Here is a 19,226-nt window from a genome sequence, read left to right on the forward strand (position 1 = left end):
AGGTCTGGACCTCAGAGACACAGTTTCTGTCAATTCAATACAACCCTACCTATTTTCTTCTTTGTATGAATTGGGACATTTCTGATAAAATATTCCATGAAAGCCTGGGAAATGACTCCTAGGTGAAAGTTGAGTGGGCTGAAGTTCTACCTCACACAGACATGAGGGCTATGAAGGTATCAGGTCTCATTCACCCATATGCTGGAAAAGGACACCTGAAGTGATACTTGGTAATCTACCTTTAGCCTGCCCTAGGAACACAAACCTGAAGACAGTCACATGGCTCCCTCTTCTCACTTACAGCTGCTCTTAGACCTCAAAGACAGAGTAGGAAGAAAGGCCGAAACCCATCCAGGGCCTAGGATACTCTCCATTTGTAGAAAAATTCCAACTGGCTCCATGAAAGCTCCAGGCAGCTTCCACAGCAGAGAAACATATCAGCAGTTTGTGCTGTTTGTGTTTGTGTTGTTTCACTTCTCACAAGGCCCCCATCTTGCCCCATTACGGACAACAGAAAGCACATCTCAAATGAAAGCCCATCTCGTCTCCCTTGACTACACTTAAAGCTTTTCATTTCTCTTCCCCCCTCCTCTGCAGTTAGTTACTTAAGTCGGCTTGGTGCTCAATGGCACAGTTAATATAGACGGGATGGCTGGCCATCCTGGCTTGCTCGGGAGCAGTTCTCCCAACTCAGGAGCTATTACACTCCTCACCACTCTCTACAGCAGTGCGCCATTTACATTTCTAAGTTTAGGAACCAAAGGGCTGCATTCTAAGGGGAGTTGGGATTGCCTTAAGGATGACCTTACATGTCAAACAGTCCATCTCCCCACGGGCTTGGATGGATGAGCAGAAGGTTTATCTTATTTATTAAAGGAATGGTGCTTTTCCTGCTAGAGAATCACACTGAAATATTTATAGATTAAATTATGTGGTTTATTGGGTTTGCTTCAAAATAATAGGTGAGGACGGGTGGTGCTTGGGCTGTGGTAGGCTGGGTAAGCTGCCATCAAGTGTAGAAGATGAATACAGTGGTGTTCGGAAAGAGATTTTTTTTCTATCTTTGTGTATGCTCAAGATTCTCCACAATGAAGTGCTCCTTTTAAAAACGAATGGCTCAGATTTGAAACAGTCTTCGTAAAAAAGCAAAATTTTAAATAAATTCCAAGATGCATTGGTGTTTTAATTCAGGCTGTTTTTCCTTCATTATTTTATCTGGCTTTGACTTACAGTCTCCATCAGAGGACTGCTTTGAATTCATCCTAAATCTTTATTTCAAAAACAATCCCGCCAGGTCAGCCCCCCCGAACTGCAAGCCAGGTTGCAATTACAGCCTTTGTGTACCTTCCCCTCGAGCGGACTGTTTTTCCAGGCAGCCATCGGAGATCATGACTGACCTCATCGTTCTCTGTGATTCATTTTCCCCATGTCATCTTGAACTTCTGTGCTCAGACAAGAGCAGCAAACAGAAAGGCAGTGATCACAGACACATTTGTGACTTTAATCTCCTTTGAAAAATATTTTTAATTGACTGGAATGAAAAAAAAACACAAAAATCATTTTCTCCATTGGCCCACACCCACATAGGACCTGTTGTTGGTACCCTGGGACTACATCCTGGTGTCTCTGATTAACAGCCCATAGCAAACCTGAAGAGAGAGACCTGCACCTAAGAAGAAGGAGGCTCCTCAAAAGTCATGTGTGGCAAAGTCAATCATATAAAACCACAGAAAAGGTGGTTCGATGGAATTAATTCTGTTTCCTTCTAACTCGAGCTAAATGTCCCTTCCCAACAGCAGATCTTTGCCTATATCTTTTTAAAAAAAGATTTATTTAGTTTTTATTTATATAGTATTCTGCCTGCATGCCAGAAGAAGGCACCAGATCTCATTAGAGATGGTTTGTGAACCACCATAGTGTTGCTGGGAATTGAACTCAGGACCTCTGGAAAAGCAGTCATCTCTCTAGCACCGTATCTTAATCTGAGTGCCTTCCTATTCTTGTTCTAAAATTTTCAGCCACAAGAATGGCATTTCTTTATTTTCATGCCTCTGTGTGTGTGTGTGTGTGTGTGTGTGTGTGTGTGTGTGTGTGTGTGTGACAGACACATGCTTGCATTCATGTGAACTTGTGTGCACATACGTGGAGGGTGGTGGTGGTAGGCTCTACATCACAGCTCCTATACTTAAGCCTCAGGGAACATCATGGAAGAAGAGGTAGAAAGATTTTAGGAACCACAAGAGCAGGAAGTCTGCTGTAAGTCCGTCTCTCCTAGAAATGGCTGCCTAACTGATGTCTGAACGATGACAATACCAATGCCTATTGGTCCCTGTTTGAGGTGGGGCCTCTTGCCTGTCACTGAGTCCTCCAGGATAGCAGGCCCTTGGGCTTCTCTAGATTCCCCTGCTGCGGCCTCTCATCTTGCCATAGGCACACCAGGGTTATAGCTGAGTGCTGCCAAGTCCAGCTTTACGTGAATTCTAGGCATCCAAACTTGGGTCTTCATGTTTGCCAGGCAAGTACTTCACCCCTAAGCTGCCCCACCTCCCGGCCCAATTTCACATTTTATATAGTGAATTCTTCTCCAACATAAATAATTTTTTCCTAACATAAGTTAATATGCTGATTAACTGTGGGTTGTTTTTTTTTTTCCCTAGAGAAATCTCTACATCCACATGTGTACAAACTGGCATGTTTCTATCGTCTTCCAGTCAGGATGGGTACCGACAGCTCTCAATCCAGCCACTTGCCACTCCATTCTCCAGTGTCACCTTTAGTGCCATGCTGGCACCATCAGGAAAAGCTACAGCAGAAATCCATTTTATTTCTTCACTCTCCTTCTCCTTGCCTCACTGAGGATGAGAAATTACTTTTAGAAGAAGTGTTAAATGGACGAAAATCACCAAGTCAGAGGCTCTGAACCCAGGAGAGAATAAGAGCAGAAAAAAAGTATTTTTGTAACAGAAACAGATGGAGGGGACCAACTTTCTCTTTGTTAGAAGGTCTTTTCTCTCAGTTGCACACTGCCTACCATCCACAGTCCCACCCCAAGAAGATCATGTCCACTAACATTCTTTAGAGAGTCTGTCACACAGGCAGATGCTCTAAACAGGAACATATTCTCTCTGTGTATCTGTCTGCCTCTGTCTCTGTCTCTGTCTCTGTCTCTGTCTCTGTCTCTCTCTCTCTGTCTCTCTCTCTCTCTCTCTCTCTCTCTCTCTCTCTCTCTCTCTCTCTCTCTCTGTGTGTGTGTGTGTGTGTGTGTGTGTGTGTGTGTGTGTGTGTGTATACATGTGCCAGTATGTGTGCATGCTGTATGTGTGTATGCTCAAATGGTTATACAAGTGCATGTGTACATGTATACACATAGCTGTGGAAGCCAGAGGACAACCCTAGGTGTCATTCCTCAGGCACAACCCACCCTTGTTCTATTTTGTTTTTGATACAGAATTTCTCACAAGGACCGCCAGTTTTGCTAGGCTGACTGGCCAGTGATCTTCAAGGATTCTTCTGTCTTCATTTGCCAAGTGCTGAATTACAAACATATATCTCCAAGCCTGGCTTAAAGAAAAAAAAAGACAGTCAAACCCTGGCCTTTATGCTTGTGCCACCATCACTTTACTAACTGAGCTCAATCCCCAACCCCTGGGGAGATATATACTCTATATTCAGCTGGCACAGAGGCAGAAAAACAGAAGACCCATGGTTGACCATTGCTTGTGCCTCAAGGACATAGCCACATCAGCCTTCATCTTGGATTCCCATGACACACCAATAAAGTCAGTAGGGAAATAGCCTATATTTCTACCCCTGAGGTAGAAGTCAATGTGTGCTATTTGGGAAGATGTGACATGCTTCAGCATCTGCTTAGGCAATGGATACCCCTCTTCCTGACCAAATGAGTTAAGCCACTCTCCCTAAATTAAAGTATATGGGCCAATATGAGTCTCTCCCTCTGCTCTCATTTTCATACTAAATCAACATCATTTCTATCACTTACTCCCTTGCAAACAATTGCAGCCACTTCCTCTGCTACCGTTAAGTACAAGGACTTGTGAGTAACATGTGGGTCAGTGTTCTTAGAGAAGCAACGCCATTCTAAGAAAGAGGCAATTAGTATATCTGAGATTCAAGTTAGAAGACCAAGGCCCTACTCTTAAGCAAGGTTTTCTGACAAAAAGCTTTGCTCATTTCCCTCTAATTTTTAAAAAGAATATGTGCCAACTGAGGCTCAAAACAGTAGAGTTAAAGTTTTAAAAATAGGACTGTGGAGATTGCTCAGTGTGCAAAGCACCACTGTACAAAGGCAAATCTTCCTGTAAACTGGGCTGCAGTAGAACACTGTGATCTCACAGCTCACCGGAAATTTGAGAGGTGGAGACAAGAATTATCAGAAACTCACAGTCCAGCTCTAGCCTGGCATATACAATGAGGAGTCGTAAGTAGATCCTGCGGAAGATGAGTACTAACAACCAAGCTTGTCCTCTTGCCTACACATGTGTGTGGATGCTCAGTTACACACATACACAGAGAGAGAGAGAGAGAGAGAGAGAGAGAGAGAGAGAGAGAGAGAGAGAGAGAGAGAGAGAGAGAAGAGAAGAGAAGAGAAGAGGAGGGGAGGGGAGGGTTGAAAAAAATCTCTTAGAAGAAAGTTTGCGGCATAGTAGACACCCAATAATTATTTTAGTTAATTAACAATTGAAAATATGACATGCAGAAAAACATGCTCTATCTCCCCCAGTTCTTGGAATCTTGGTTTCCCTAAGGGTCACAATCTGTATGTGTAGATATGGCCATAATTAAATTCTTTTATCATGATAATTCTCTCTGCTTCCAAGAGAGGTCCTAGTGAAAGGCATTCAGATGAAACCCTGGCAGAATCCTCCTTGTTCTCAGCAGCATGCTGCCTCTCTGGTCCCAAGTCTCATGTGAGCTGCTCCATGTCCTACTCCTTCCTGTGCAGAGTCTCAGGGGAGCTCATCTTCAAATGGCCTTCCTCAGGTCCTGATGGGGTGAGCACTTGGGAGTTTACTTTCCTACTGTGAGCACCCAGCCACCTGCGATAAATTCTGCCACATGTCCCCCACCTAATGAAAGTGCAGACTTCCAGCATCATCATCTCTGCTATATTCAGAAACAACCCTCAGAGGTGTTTGCAAAACCAGGGATCAATATGGGCCCCCAGGTTGCTGAAATTATCATTAAATTGATCACTGATTCCAATTTCAATCTGGCCCCACAAAGACTCTTCACTAAGGAGTGGCTCAGAAAAGATAGAAAGTGCATGCGTCTCTGATGTCCAGAACTGTCACCTTGGTTCTCTGTCTTAGTTAGGGTTACTATTGCTGAGGTGAAATAGTATGACTGAAAGCAACTTGGGAAGGAAAGTTTATTTGGCTTACACTTCCACAGCACTGTTCATCATCTAAGGAAGTCAGGACAGGAATGGATGCAGAGATCAGGAAGCAGTGGTACTTACTGGCTTGCTCCCCATGCATTGCTCAGCCTGCTTTCTTATAGAACCCAATACCACCAGCCCAGGGATGGCTCCACCCACAATGGGCTGGGTCTTCCCCCATCAATCAGAAATTAAGAAAATTCCCTACAGCTGGATCTTATGGATGTCTCAATTGAGGGTCCCTCCTTTGAGATGACTCTAGCTTGTGTCAAGTTGACATAAAACTAGCCATCACAGCATCTGTCTTAGCAAGAGAGCTGGAATGTCATTTCAAATGCTGCATAATGTTTGCACTGGAGTAGGGGTTGTTTGTTTGATTTCAGACAAGGTCCAATATAGCCCAGACTAGCCTCAAGCTTGCTATGTAGCCAAGGCTGCTGATGAATTTATGATCCTTCTGACTCTTCCCACTGAGAGCAGGGATTAGGAGCGCGTGTCATGTGCCTGGCTTATATGGTTCCGGGGATGAACCCAGAGCTCTGTGCAAACTCAGAAAGCATTCTACTAACTGGGTTCGAACCTAGCTTTCAGTGTTTTAGGTCATTTGTTTGTTTGTTTGTTTTTACAATTTTCCAGGGGCACTCTTACTCTTTCTGTATAGAGGGCAGGGTGGGGCTGAACTCAGTATCAAACCTGTATCATTCAGTGCCATTGGAGCATCATCTTTGTCAAACATGAGTCATTGATAAAGGTAGTTACAAGTTCTGCTGGTGTTTCTGTCTCTTCCTGTTAGTGAGTGCTCTGTCCTTTACTGCCACCGAGTTGCATTCTGGGCTATCTCTCGAGTGAAAGATCAACAAAATATGCTTTCTGCCTCCCCTGTTTCTACATTTTTCTCTTTTTACAGTTCCACGAGTGTCACTCCTTCCCAGCAATTGGTCACCTGGGCCATCTAAAGAGAACATCACAGGAACATTCATTTATTAATTCATCTTCAGGTGGGGTTTTTAAGTGCAGTGCCCCTCACATGCATAGCATGTTTCTCTTTGTTAGAAAGTCTTCAAACCTTTCCTCTAATAGAATTAGTTTTTCATTTGTGCCTTATACATTCTTCAATTTCATTATTTTCAATATACTCAGACATTATATATTTTGCTTATCATATTTCTTGAAATAAAACTGGATTCTCTTACTGCTTTCATTGTTTTGTTTTTGTTTTGTTTTGAGAAACAGTTATTACTAGGCTTAAATCAGATACCAGAGAGGTCTTGAGGGAAATTATATAGGTCCCAGTTCCCTAATTTACAGATTGTTGTCTATTTCCATAGCTTTGTTTGATTTTTTAAAATAAAATTTGATTATTAATTTTTAAGTGTATGAGTGATTTGCCTTCACGTATGTCTAAACACCACTCATGGGCCTACTGCTCTCACAGGGCAGAAGCGGGAGTCGGATTTGATCTCCAGGAACTGGAGTTACAGGCAGTTGTTGGCCACCCATGTGGGTGATTGAAATGTGGGTCCTCTGGAGGAATAGTCAGGGCTCCTAAAATCACTGAGCCATCTCTCCAGCCCTATGTTTGGTAATTTTTAATTCAATAACAGATCTTAGTCTTCTTTTTATTCTCCTCCAGAGTGCTATTTCTGCCCAGCACTTCTAGCTAATATCTCCTTAGTGGTCTTGGTAGGTTAACCCCTCATAGATTTCAGGCACATACATCTGAAGATAGCCAGGTCTTCCCTCCACCAGGACAGCCCTCCACCAGTTCCACCATCCACCAGCACCACCCTCCACTGGGACCACCCTCTACCAGGACCACCTTCTACCAGGACAGCCCTCCATCAGGACTGCCCTCCACAGGGACTGTCCTCTACTTTTCCAGTCACAGGGTAAGATGATTACACTAAGAATCCTGGAAAAGTCCAGGGCAGCCAGAACTTGCCTTAATTGCAAGGCAATGCGTTTGAGCACAGAGGAGTACTAGCCTGTTCCACGGGGCTCGTATGGATTCCCTCATGCCTGCCAGGTGTGGTACTAGAGCAGGCTGCATCACTTCTTGGTTGGGAAACAACGGTGTCTCAACAACTGCCTAATATTTCTTGATTCTCATAGTTTTTCTAAGAAAAATTTTACTCATTTTGTAACATCCCTTTTAATTAATGCATGTATTGTGTGCGTGCGTGTGTCAAGGGGTGTGCACGTAAAACTGTGTATATGTAGTACTTCATCAGTACGGACGCCCCTGACTGTGACTGATGCCAATAGAGACATCTCTGCCATCTTTTCTGTCTTAAAGAGAAATTGTCAAAAGGAGATGCTAAATGTATACTGTGGGTTTGTAGAGTTAAGACTTCTACTCAGATAATTATGTTAAGCAAAATAAGCCAGACTCAGAAAGACAAGATCATGACCATCTCTCACACAGATGGACTGTGAAAGTGTTGATCCCACAGATGTCAAGAGTACATTACAGTTATCAGAGGCTGGAAAAAGTAGGAATGGGAAGAAAAGTATGAGAAAAGACAAGTTCTTAGATATCGAGTCAGATGTCCTGTGCTATTGTGTTGCAGGGCAACTTCAGAAACAATAACAAATTCATACTTTAAGCAGATAAAAGAAAACACTTTCAGTGCTTGTATTATAAATAAGTAAGTTCATGTTCAGTCTAATTTAAGCCTTTCATAAACATATCGAAATATCACATAATATTGCATTAATATATAGGATCTCTAGGTTTTACACATGAGTTGAAATAATTTTAAATAATTTTACCACACTGATGAAAAATTTTTCTATGCCTAATTTTCCAAAAGAGTTATTATAAACTTAAGTTAATTTTTATCAAATGATCTTATCCTGAATTTATTAATGCAATAATTTGTTATATTTTTCATTTAATAATGTGGTGAGACACATTATTAGATTCTCTGGTATCATATCTGTCATGAAATTTACACATTAAATAAGGAGGTCCTGGGAATCTGCTCTCAGCTAGGAGGCTAGGAGTTCGTGCTCTGTGAGTAGAGCAAAGCTTCTGGACAACTTTTGTGAAAATATACAAAGAAAATAAAGTGAAATCAATTTAGGGCTTAAGGGACCAAAAGCCTTGAGCAATGGAAAGCAGAGCTCAAACAGCCATGCTTCCAGGAAGAGAAATACAGAGTTTGACACACGTTCCTAGCAGAGAACCACTGAACAGCAGAGAGTTAGAGGATCTTGCAGGATTGGGTGGATAAAATTGAAGGGGGAAAAAAAGGCTTAAAATAAATGGATTGACAAAGATAAACCAGAAAAATACCATCCAAGGGAAGGCTGATAGCCCTGTGTCAGATGTAAAGAACTGTCATAATGTACGGTAGTTAAGAGAGCGCAGTATTGGCACAAAGGTCAACAAACACATCGATGGACTAAAATGGAAAACCTGAAAGCTGCCCAACGTGTACACAGTTAGTTGGCTTAAGACAAAAGTGTTGCCACAGAAGGTACATTAGTCCTTTCAATAAGTTATACTGGACCAATCGTGTATCCATATATACGCAAAAATATTTGGAGATGGGTTGTAGATCTAGGCATGCATAATAAACCAATTAAAATAATAATGTTTCCAGAATGAAAGAGAATGTTCTCACGACCTTAGAGCAAATCAAAATTTTAAAATAGGATATTAACATCTCTAATCCCAATGAGAAAAGACTGATAAATTTGACTGTTCAGGTTAGCAGCAAGAAGGTTATACATAGGATTGCATGGCATTTGAGACAGTATATACAAGACTTGCACAGATTCTGCCCACACAAAATTCCAGAATGGAAAGGGGAGGTGGGCATGAAGTTCCACACCTAGCCTAAAAGTTACAGGTAGTTAATAGGCATTGAGAGAAGGAGACTCAGCTTGCTTTAAGGGTAGAACATGCTCCAGTGGAAGGCCATGCATGCAAGACAATGTGGGTGCCGCAAACTCTCTCTCTCTCTCTCTCTCTCTCTCTCTCTCTCTCTCTCTCTCTCTCTCTCTCTCACACACACACACACACACACACACACACACACACACACATACACACACACACACACACACACACACACAACTCATACTCAAGCCAAACACACTCGTGTACACATAAAGGCTAAAATAGAAAAGAAAGAGAATGCCAAATCTTGAAGTAAATAAGAGTAACTGCAAGTCTCATGCACAGTAGAAGAGAATACAGAAAACTTAACTTCTCTGGAGTGAAAATGCTGGGCAGGATCTACCGAGCTGAGAGCTTAGACTATGACTCTCAACTTCCACTCCTAGATACACATACAAAATAAATGCATGCTTGTATTGATGCAACATACACAAGAGACTGTTCAGAACACCTGAAAATAATCCCATTTCCAAAAATGATCAAATGGAAAAAGCAATCATAGCATTACAGAATGGAATGGAAAGGAAGTAACTACATACATGCAGCTATAGGATGACTCTTATGCACATAATGTCAAAAGGCTTCTCATCCTTTCCCTGACTTCCTGCAGAGGAAGAGACACTCTCACTGGACTCATCATTCCTGGTAGGTTTCCTCTCGAGCTTTATTTAACTCCTGGAAGTTGCCAGCTCTTAGTTCACAGTCAAGTGGGTATTCCTGAGTGGGAACTGCTTGATATGAGGTCTTCCCTTTTAACAGGTTAAAACCCTATTCATAACAGTGTATAATCGTTTAAGGAACGTACAACTTCATCACAGATTGGCCCAGAGACATTATGGCTGGGGGGGAAGGAAGATGTTCTAGAACATTAACTGGGAATGCTGCACATGCTCCTGGGGCCTCCAGACTCTACCACCAGACATTCTGGAAAGAAAAAAAAATCTCTGACATGTCCACAAATCTGACTAAGCCATTTTCTCAGTAAGCACAGCTGCTCTCCATTTGGTTAATGATAGCCCATCTCAAATTTGGTGTGTGCAAACAAAAGAGCCAGAAGGCCCAGCTCAGCATAGCTTGCCTAGGGAGGCATCTGAGCAGCAGGCTGCCACACAGTCCCTGATGGAAGCAGAATTGTATGCACTGCATCTGGCACAACGAGACTGGGCAGTCAGGTGAATGACAAGCATGAGCACTGAGTCATACTTGGATCTGCCAGCTTTTAGTAGTGGACAGGACAGCAGAGAGATTACAGGAAGACACTAATGGTCATGCCAGCAGCAAATGCCAAAGCTGGGGCAGAAAGAAAGAAGCTCCAGAGAAAGACTGCAGGCCACCAGTTCCAGGGAAAATTGTCATTATAGGTAATATCCTTGGACATCTTTGTGTTACCCTCTAACTTAAAGTCAATCCAGTACCAACATATACCCTATAATACCTACTTGGGAAAAATACTGCCTCTCTCTAAATTCTATTCATCTCTGCACCCATGAAGCATTCATTGAATCACTTGGACTTTTGTCCTTGTCTCTCTTGTCTGCCATTCTGTCTCATCTGTAAGTTATAAAGGCATAAAACAACAAGAGGAGCAAGTTCCCCAAAAGCCTTTCCTATAGTGAAAGTACCCATCATTGCCCCCTGTTTGCTTCTAGACAATAGACTGTGGCTTGGAATTTTTAATTCCTCACAGAGATGAGGGCTGACCAGCCTTCCATCTCTGAGTGAATGTATTTCATTAACAACCATTGAGAATAGTCAGCATGGTGCAATCTCTTGAGGCTAAGCTTCTGAGAGTCTCCCATCCATTCCTGAGTGATCTCAGACATTGCTGAATCTTAAAAAATCAGGTAGCTCTTTGAAAAAGAGACTATTTCTGGTGTGTCACATTTCATGCAAAAGATGACTCACAAACACTCTTTGATAAAATGGTGACTTAGAAGTATCTAGAAAAACTATTTTTCTAGGAGTGCCCCATTATACATGCCACAAGGTCCAAATTCCATCGACACATGAACATAACAGCCAGCCACCTCAAAGCACTTGCTAGTCCATTGTTCTCAGTATTCTGTGTGTCCTTTGATGTTTGGTTTACCTGAAGAAACATTTCTTTCTATTTGTCTATGACCAGGTTATAACCATGTCAAAACCCATGTCAAAGATAGCTTCTGTCACCCTTCTAAATAGCAATATCTCACCATCCCTCCAACTTCAATATTTAAACAGTCGCTCTTTAAACTCTACAACCTACATAATAGCAGAAAATATAATAAAACCAGATGCTTCTCAATATCAATATATACCCATCAATTGTAATAGTACTTAACATTTTTTGATTCATTTATTTAACAATTTCATGTTTTGTCTTTTCCTAATCTTTGATGACATCTTGTCATCTAAATCATCTCTCTCTTCTACAATCATTAACATTTCTATCAATAAATAATCATTGACTATGAATGAGCTGATGTAGTGATGTATAAGCCTTTGAATGAATGAAGGAAGGAAGGAAGGAATGAAAAATAACTTCATTGTAGGCAGAATCTCTGTAGACCAAGAGGCTGGGCTCCTAGAGTTTTATGCATATTATTTGAGGCTCTTTCCATTCTATACAATATCCCACAGCATTACACAACAAATCACAAAACCAACAACTCTAATATTTGAATAAATAGTATGTAGAAAAAAAAAACCTAAAAGGATGCCTATCATTCTGTTTTCTGAATTATAGTTGCCTCTTAACAGAGTCAGAAAGCAGTGTGGTAAATTTCTATCTTTCCTTCCTTCCATGCTCCTCTGTTAGAGCACCCAAAATCTTTATGTTTCTGTGTCTCATGGTAAGTGGTAAACTAATTCAAACAGACACGGGTATAAATGTGCTCTTTCCCAAGGGTACTTACAAGGCTTGCAAGTCAGTTTCTGATGCAAACAAGCTAAAGGAGTGACTTCAAAAATCAGCGAGCTGATAGAAGAGTATAAACAGATTTTATTGTGTGCTTCCCTCTGTCCAATGTTCATATATCATTTAGTTTGCAAAATTATTATAGTAATAATATTAATATTGATTATTGTATCAATATTAATAGTAGTTGCTATCAAATTATTGACATTGCTATTATAATATCTCCCATATATTTTCCAACAATCTTTTATGTATTGTCTCTCTTAATGTTCCCATCAGAACTATGAAAAATGGTAGTTTTTAAATCCCATCTTAAGAAATGAGAAAATAGCTACAGAGACTTTTCATTTTTTTCAAGATGTAAAGCTAGTCAAGAATATCAATAGAAACCAAGCCTAATCCTTGTAAGTGTTGTAGGTTTTCAAAGCTACATGAAAAGAAACTGGTCACTTAGCAAATATAAAAGTTAGAATTTTAGACTTGACAGCATTATTCCAAAGAACATGTTTTTTTTTTAACTAAACGTTGCTTCAATTGTGATGCCTTACAACAGCAAGGGTGTTCTTTATGAGGTTAGCAACTCACAATGTAAGTGATGCTAAATAAGGATATGCCTGGGGATGACATGGACCGCCTATGTCCTGATGAACATACCCCCAGCAGGAGTTTGCAGCCTTCCCTGGTTTACCATCTACTGTCCATGGTGCTGAAGTTAAATACCTGTACATCTGGCATAAAGAGAAGGCTGCAGAGTAACCTGGAATTAGATGAAGAAGGGCATTGCCAGTACTACTCTTGAGCCATTGAGGTTCAGTCAGATCTTTTAGAAATGCCCCATCTTAATCCAAGAATCTCTCCACTCTCTCAAAACCTTCAAATTCAAGGAGGTAAAATAAAGAAGACTTATAATAACTTTTCAATCCTATAACGCCAAAAGTTGATAAACAGCAACATGGAACCAAATAAAGCTCAAATAAAATGGAAGCTAAGGCTAAAACTTCCAGGTGACTTTCAAGCCACAGTATGGCCAATGGAGAGTGTGGATACCAGAGCAGAAAATACAAACTGGAGACAGAGTATGTCTTTATAACTGACACTGAATTGATTTTTAAGCCATAAAAATGTTAGTTAAGGAAACACTGACATGAAGTAGGGCAAGGAACAGAGGAGGGTACTTGGAAAATAGCAAGTGCAATTTCAGGCTTATGAGAAATGGAATTAAAGTTAAGAGAAGGGAGGCAATCCATTGTTGTCCAGAAACTGGCAAACAGAACGGCCACTGCATCATTATAGTGGCAACGACCTGCTGTGTTCATTTGTCTCTGAGCTGTCTGACCTAGGAGCTGGGTGATTTATCTACTCTCCACAGCCTCAGCTGGCCCAGGCCAAGAGGATAACTTGGAGAAAAGGGTGAGAGTGGGGGTGGTGACACCCAAACACCAAGCCAATGAACTCCATATGTCTTCTATTAGAGGGTATGCTCATAAATCAGCAAACCTCTCACATTCGTTTCACACGTACTATAAACAAATCTCTGAGCTAGAAAGCTTCTGGTAATACAAAGATTGAAAAGGGCAGAGCCATTGGCCCTGAGGAGCTTACAATTTGGTGGCAAAGATTAAGCATAAGGAGAAAAAATTGGCAATATATGCTAGACCACAGCCAGACACAAGAGTTATCAGGACATGGAGGATCTTTGACTTCCCTTGTTGGGAAGGTTCTGAGAGCAGGTAGCACTGTAATTGAGTTTCAACAGCAGGTAAAACCACACAGTCAGAAAAAAAAGTGGATGTGAACATTCCAAGATAATAAAGCTTCTGAGAGACAGAAGTGAGCCGGTTAACTTTTCATGACGAGCAGTATTGCCTGTCCAAAACTGAATCCCTGACTCAGAACATGGGTATAAGGTTAACAATCTGTGATTTATCAACCTACACCAGGAGTTGAGGCAGAAAAGTGGGCACAGCTCTGTACATCAGGATTGAGGTGAATGAATGGTTTCCAGTGTCAAAACCAAGGTGGAAAGAAACATCCAGATTCAGTGTTCCTTTGCCCTCTGAGTCACCTGCCATCTGTGAAATTTACCAGCATAGCACTGTTTCCTCAAGTGATCCAGCTCTCATCCCAGCAAACAAGCAAATCTGGTGGTAAGGATTAAAGGTTAGACAAACAACATGCTGCCTGCCTAGCCTAGATTCAACGGCCCCACTGAAAACTTGCCATCACAAACATACCATCTCATCCCCATAGCAGATCAAACTGCCTCACAGAGAAGGCTCAGCGGCATGTCAGTTTAGAAAGTTGGAAAGATTAGAAAGGAGGACGGAAAGGACAGTTCAAGGAAGGAAACCTCCTGTTTAGTTGCTTTTCCATTACCATGACAAAACAAAGGCAACTTATGAAAGAATGCATTCAGTTTGGCTTGAGGTTTCAGAGGGTTAGCGTCTATGATGTTGGAGAGAATGAATAGCTGAGCGCTCACATCATGATCCATACCTACCAGGCATAGAAAGAGACTGGGAATCGCATAAGCCTTTTGAAACCTCAAAGCCTTGCCCCAGTGACACACCTCCTCCAACAAAAGCACACTTCCTAATCCTTCCCAAACAGCTCCCTTGCGGGCCGAGCAATAAATATATGAGCCTGATGGGGCCGTTCTCACTCCTCCCACTATACCTCCTACTCCTAATCTAGACATGTTTCTGAAATATATAGGATTTTTAATTATGGGAGAACAATAGAACTCAAGATGAAAATTAAGATGGTGTAGCTCAGAACTTAAAGTTCCAAAATAAACATTTTATTTGACTTGCAAGAAAAGCACCCTGAACAGATGGAAGGTGAAACCAAAGCATGCATGCCCTTTGGTGATGAAAACCTACCTGCTACAGAGGCATGAATCCAGCTTGGGGAAAGGCCAAAGAGGAGTATATCCTCAGGCAGACAGACCTAAAACAAACAAAAGCAACATCTTAAAAAAAAAAAGGTAACTGCCAATTCTGTGCCTTTTCCACTTGAGAAAAATCTTATCTCACTTTATATCAGATGATAAAAGATCACTTAGGATGATCTAAAGAAGCCTTGAACCCTGTAAAGACTTAGAAGTTAGTCATCTCTAAGGTAAATATGTGGAATTCTCCTGCCAACACTCCAAACACAATATCTATATTGTCTCTCTTCATCCCTGCTTGACCTTCACCTTGAAAAAAACCCTAAACAACTCTAAAACAACCATAACAATTATTTTTTACTTAGGACATGAATCCAATGGAGGCTTCGGCTGGTATAACTTTAAAACACAGTGTTTCTACCACACCACGACTACATTTCTAAGGGTTGTAAGTATGAAGGCTTTGAATCCATACTTTATGGGTTCAAATCCCACCTTTACCTGTATCTTTGTACTTAGCTATCATTTAAATTACTTGATCTTTTTATGCTTCTATGTCCTCAACTATAAAATACTGATTTTAGTAAGAATACCTACATGATAAAGCTTTAGTAGGTTTTACATTTAAAAGTCTATACCAGACATTAAAAATATTAAATGTATATTTTTTTCATTTCATATAGCACAAGTAGTAATAAGAACTCAAAAATACAGCAAATATTCAATAATTAATTAGTAATCTATATGCCTTGGTAATTGGGGCTACAGGAAAATATAGAAGGTATATATTCACATTTATTAAGTGCTTGTGAAGAATATAGGCAAATAACTGAGAAATTATAGTGGTCATAAGTGGCCTGCCCAGGAAAAATGGAGGAGAGTGTCATGGAAATATACATACTGGACAATTTAAAAATGTGTAAAATCATACACACAAACAGGGTATAGTGGTATGAGTTTTGTCATCTTCCAAATTTCTGTTGAAGTTCTGACTTCTAATACATTGGAATATGACTGCATTAGATATAGGCTCTTGAAGAAATGATTAGCTTAAAACAAGATTGTATAGATGGGCCTAACTCAATATGAAGGTAATTAGGTAAGAAAAGGTAATTAGGACACATAGTACAGAGAGACAACCAGAAGACAGAAGGTAGAGATGCCTATGCCACCAAAACAAACAAATAGCACATAGTAGCACATGTCAATAATCACAACATGTGGAAGGCTGAGCAGTAGAAATTCTGCTACTCTGAGGCTGCTCTGGCTACAAAGATCCTATCTCAAAAACTGCAGAAGCAGAAGCAGAAAGATGGTTTGGTGTGTGAAGGTACTAGTTGCCAAAACTGAAGACATGAGTTCAATTCCCAGACCTCATATGGTAGAAGGAAAGAAGTAGTTCTAGAAAGAAGCCCTCTGACTTCCACATATGTAGAATGGATCATGCCGTCATACACACAAGCACACACACAAATACACACACACATGCACGCACATGTAAACACACACATGCATGCACACATACACACAATAAAGAAACGTAAAAAAGCAAAACTGAAAAAAAGCAACAAAAGCCATTGGGAAGCGAAAGAACGAGGTCTCAGAATAATCAAAACTTGCTGATAGCTTTATGTCAGACTTTTGTCTTCTAGTCGTGCAAGGATATAAGTCACCTCTCCTGCTTGTGGTGAGAGTGTGCATGGTAGGTTACTTGGGCAGGAGTAAAAGGCAGGAGGCTGGAAGATAAAGGCAGTGCCACTCCTGGTAAGACCTTACAACGTATATACCCCAAATTCTTTGGGAACACATCTGCCCATATTATTAACTTCTCTTGTCTTTAACTTGTCTTGTCTTCCCTTCTCTTCTCTTTTCTTTGTCATGGCTTTGAGCTGATGGGACCAGTTTGCTTCATAAATGATCCTTGGTTTGTTGAGATCTAAAGGAGAGATAAACTGTCTTGCTCAAATTACATTAGTTTTCAAGATCTTAGTGAAAAATAACGTAACTATGTCTTCATACTCGTACTGAACAGTTTTGATTATCATGTCACCGAACAAAAATACCATATTTTCTGGCGTATAAGCCAACCCCCAACTTTAACTTTAACTTTCCCATTTAAAATATAGAGTTTGGAATATATTCGCCATAAGTGCTACCCCTCTTCCAATGTACACTCTGTACAGTAGACTCGGGATGCAAACTCTGTATTTTAACTGGAAAATTTAAGGTTAAAGTTAAAGTTGGGGGTCATTTAATACACTGGAAAATATGGTTATATGTTTTCCCAGTACAAATGCTTAGCATGAAAAGCAAAACAACAACAGCAAAAGCAGCTTAGCCACACAGAAATATTAATGAGAACCAAATAATAAGTGCCTAATTTAAAAAACACACGAAGAATGGTTGATATGAACTCTCCCCCCCCCCCATTGAATTAAGTCAACAGACAAGAGAGAAAATGGTAGTAAAAGTGTTTGGGAGAGATTGTGGATGGAAAGCAAATTTAGTGAAACTCTCAAGGCAGGTGAGAGGGGTAAATTGCGATTCAAATAATTTCACTTTAACCTCAAAGTCCTTAAACATCATCAGGAGTGATCTACCCAGTTCATCCTTCACATCAAACACATCCTCCTTAGGGTTCTGGAGTACAAGCCTGATGATGAACTCTCTGAAGTGAGCCTAGACTAAGTTAGGGATTTCAAAATGACCAAATTAGAGGTCAAAATCCTACTCAGAGGAAAACACACTAGGTATGTGTCTGTTCTCCAGCATCACGCCCTCTCCTCACTGAACTTCATACACAAGTATTTCAGTAACAGATCGATGCTTGCTCCCCAGCAAAGACCAAGGCAGCTGGCTCTGCTCAACATCACTCTACCTTCTCCTTTGAGATGAGCAAACTAAAGTCAGAAAAGCCACTAATGTCAAATAAAGACTTTTGAACTTGTTGCAGGAAAGTTCCTAATAAGGTTTCTAGGTGATTCATTTGGTGTTGGGAAGCACTTGACTTACTGAGCCTGCCCTTGCACCCCTCTACACACTTGATAGACAACTGGCCTCCAATAATGCTATTTCAGAGCAGTCCATGGCATTCTTTATAGGGCTGTGAAAACAACAATTACTTCTCTGAGACAGAATGAGAACTCAGAACAACAATTACATTAGCTTCACCAAAACAAGGAGCAGTGGAGAGAGATAAAAGCTAGCATCGTCCAGCAGGACGGGCATGCTTTTCTCTAAAAGCTGTCAAGATAAACTCAAGTCCCTATGGAGTTCACCTCGGTGTGCTGTACACAGCTGTAAACGTGGGGGTGCTGTGGGGTGTCACATTGTGGGAAATGTCACTAAGCCAAAGGGCATCCGATTTTGAGAAAATTCCAAGCAAAGCTAGGAGTTATACCTGTTAGACAGCAAAACTAGAATATTTAGGAGCATGGCATTGTTACATAGAATCTCTGGGACGGTCTGGTAACCACAAATGAAAAGCTCCCCTGGAGACCGCTGTACAGGGAGATGTCTTCCAACCACGTTGCAGTGTTTCTTTGGACTCCCAGAGATTGCTGCACTATTCCAGACACTCTATAGTATTGACACATTGCTTTTTTTTTTTTTTTGATACATTAGTTGATTTTTGCTGTGATGTTACTTTTAAGATTGCCAAAGAATCAGTATCCCCTCCCAATTTTTAAGTCTTCAGACCAACAAAAGGACATCCTCTTGAATCTTATGTCTTATCTGTCAAATCCCTGACTCAGCCCTGTTAGTCTCCAAACCTCAGCACAGGGCCACACCCACCGAAATCATCTCATGTAGATACATGAGTGGCTGAGAGAATAATTCTCCTTTGTTTCTACAATGGAACATGTAACACTGCCGAGGAGAAAAATCTGAATTTATCTCAATGGTCAGGGAATATCCAATGTCCAGTGTTGCTACAAGGGTCATATATATATATATATATGTATGTATATATGTATATATATACATATATACATATATATATACATATATTACATTCTCTACTTCTTTGACCATATTGAATCCACTAAGTTCATCAACATGGCATGCAATTTGTCTTCTGAAGTGTGAAAAAGATATCTGTGATTATTCAAAAATTCAAAACACAAAAAAACAG

General features: G+C 40.7%; 1 long non-coding RNA gene across 2 annotated transcripts in view; it reads right to left on the bottom strand.

Moving 5' to 3' along the window:
• LOC311602977 overlaps positions 1-15,150 on the bottom strand; it is a 115,173-nt gene extending 100,023 nt beyond the window's left edge. For both annotated transcript variants that reach the window (XR_014780906.1, XR_014780907.1), the window contains exon 1: positions 15,084-15,150. This is a non-coding gene — a long non-coding RNA (uncharacterized lncRNA). The remainder of the gene's footprint in view (positions 1-15,083) is intronic.
• Between the last annotated feature and the right edge of the window lie 4,076 nt (positions 15,151-19,226).

Source organism: Acomys minous (genome assembly GCF_964271855.1).
Source record: "Acomys minous genome assembly, chromosome: 8".
NCBI classification, from domain to species: domain Eukaryota; kingdom Metazoa; phylum Chordata; class Mammalia; order Rodentia; family Muridae; genus Acomys; species Acomys minous.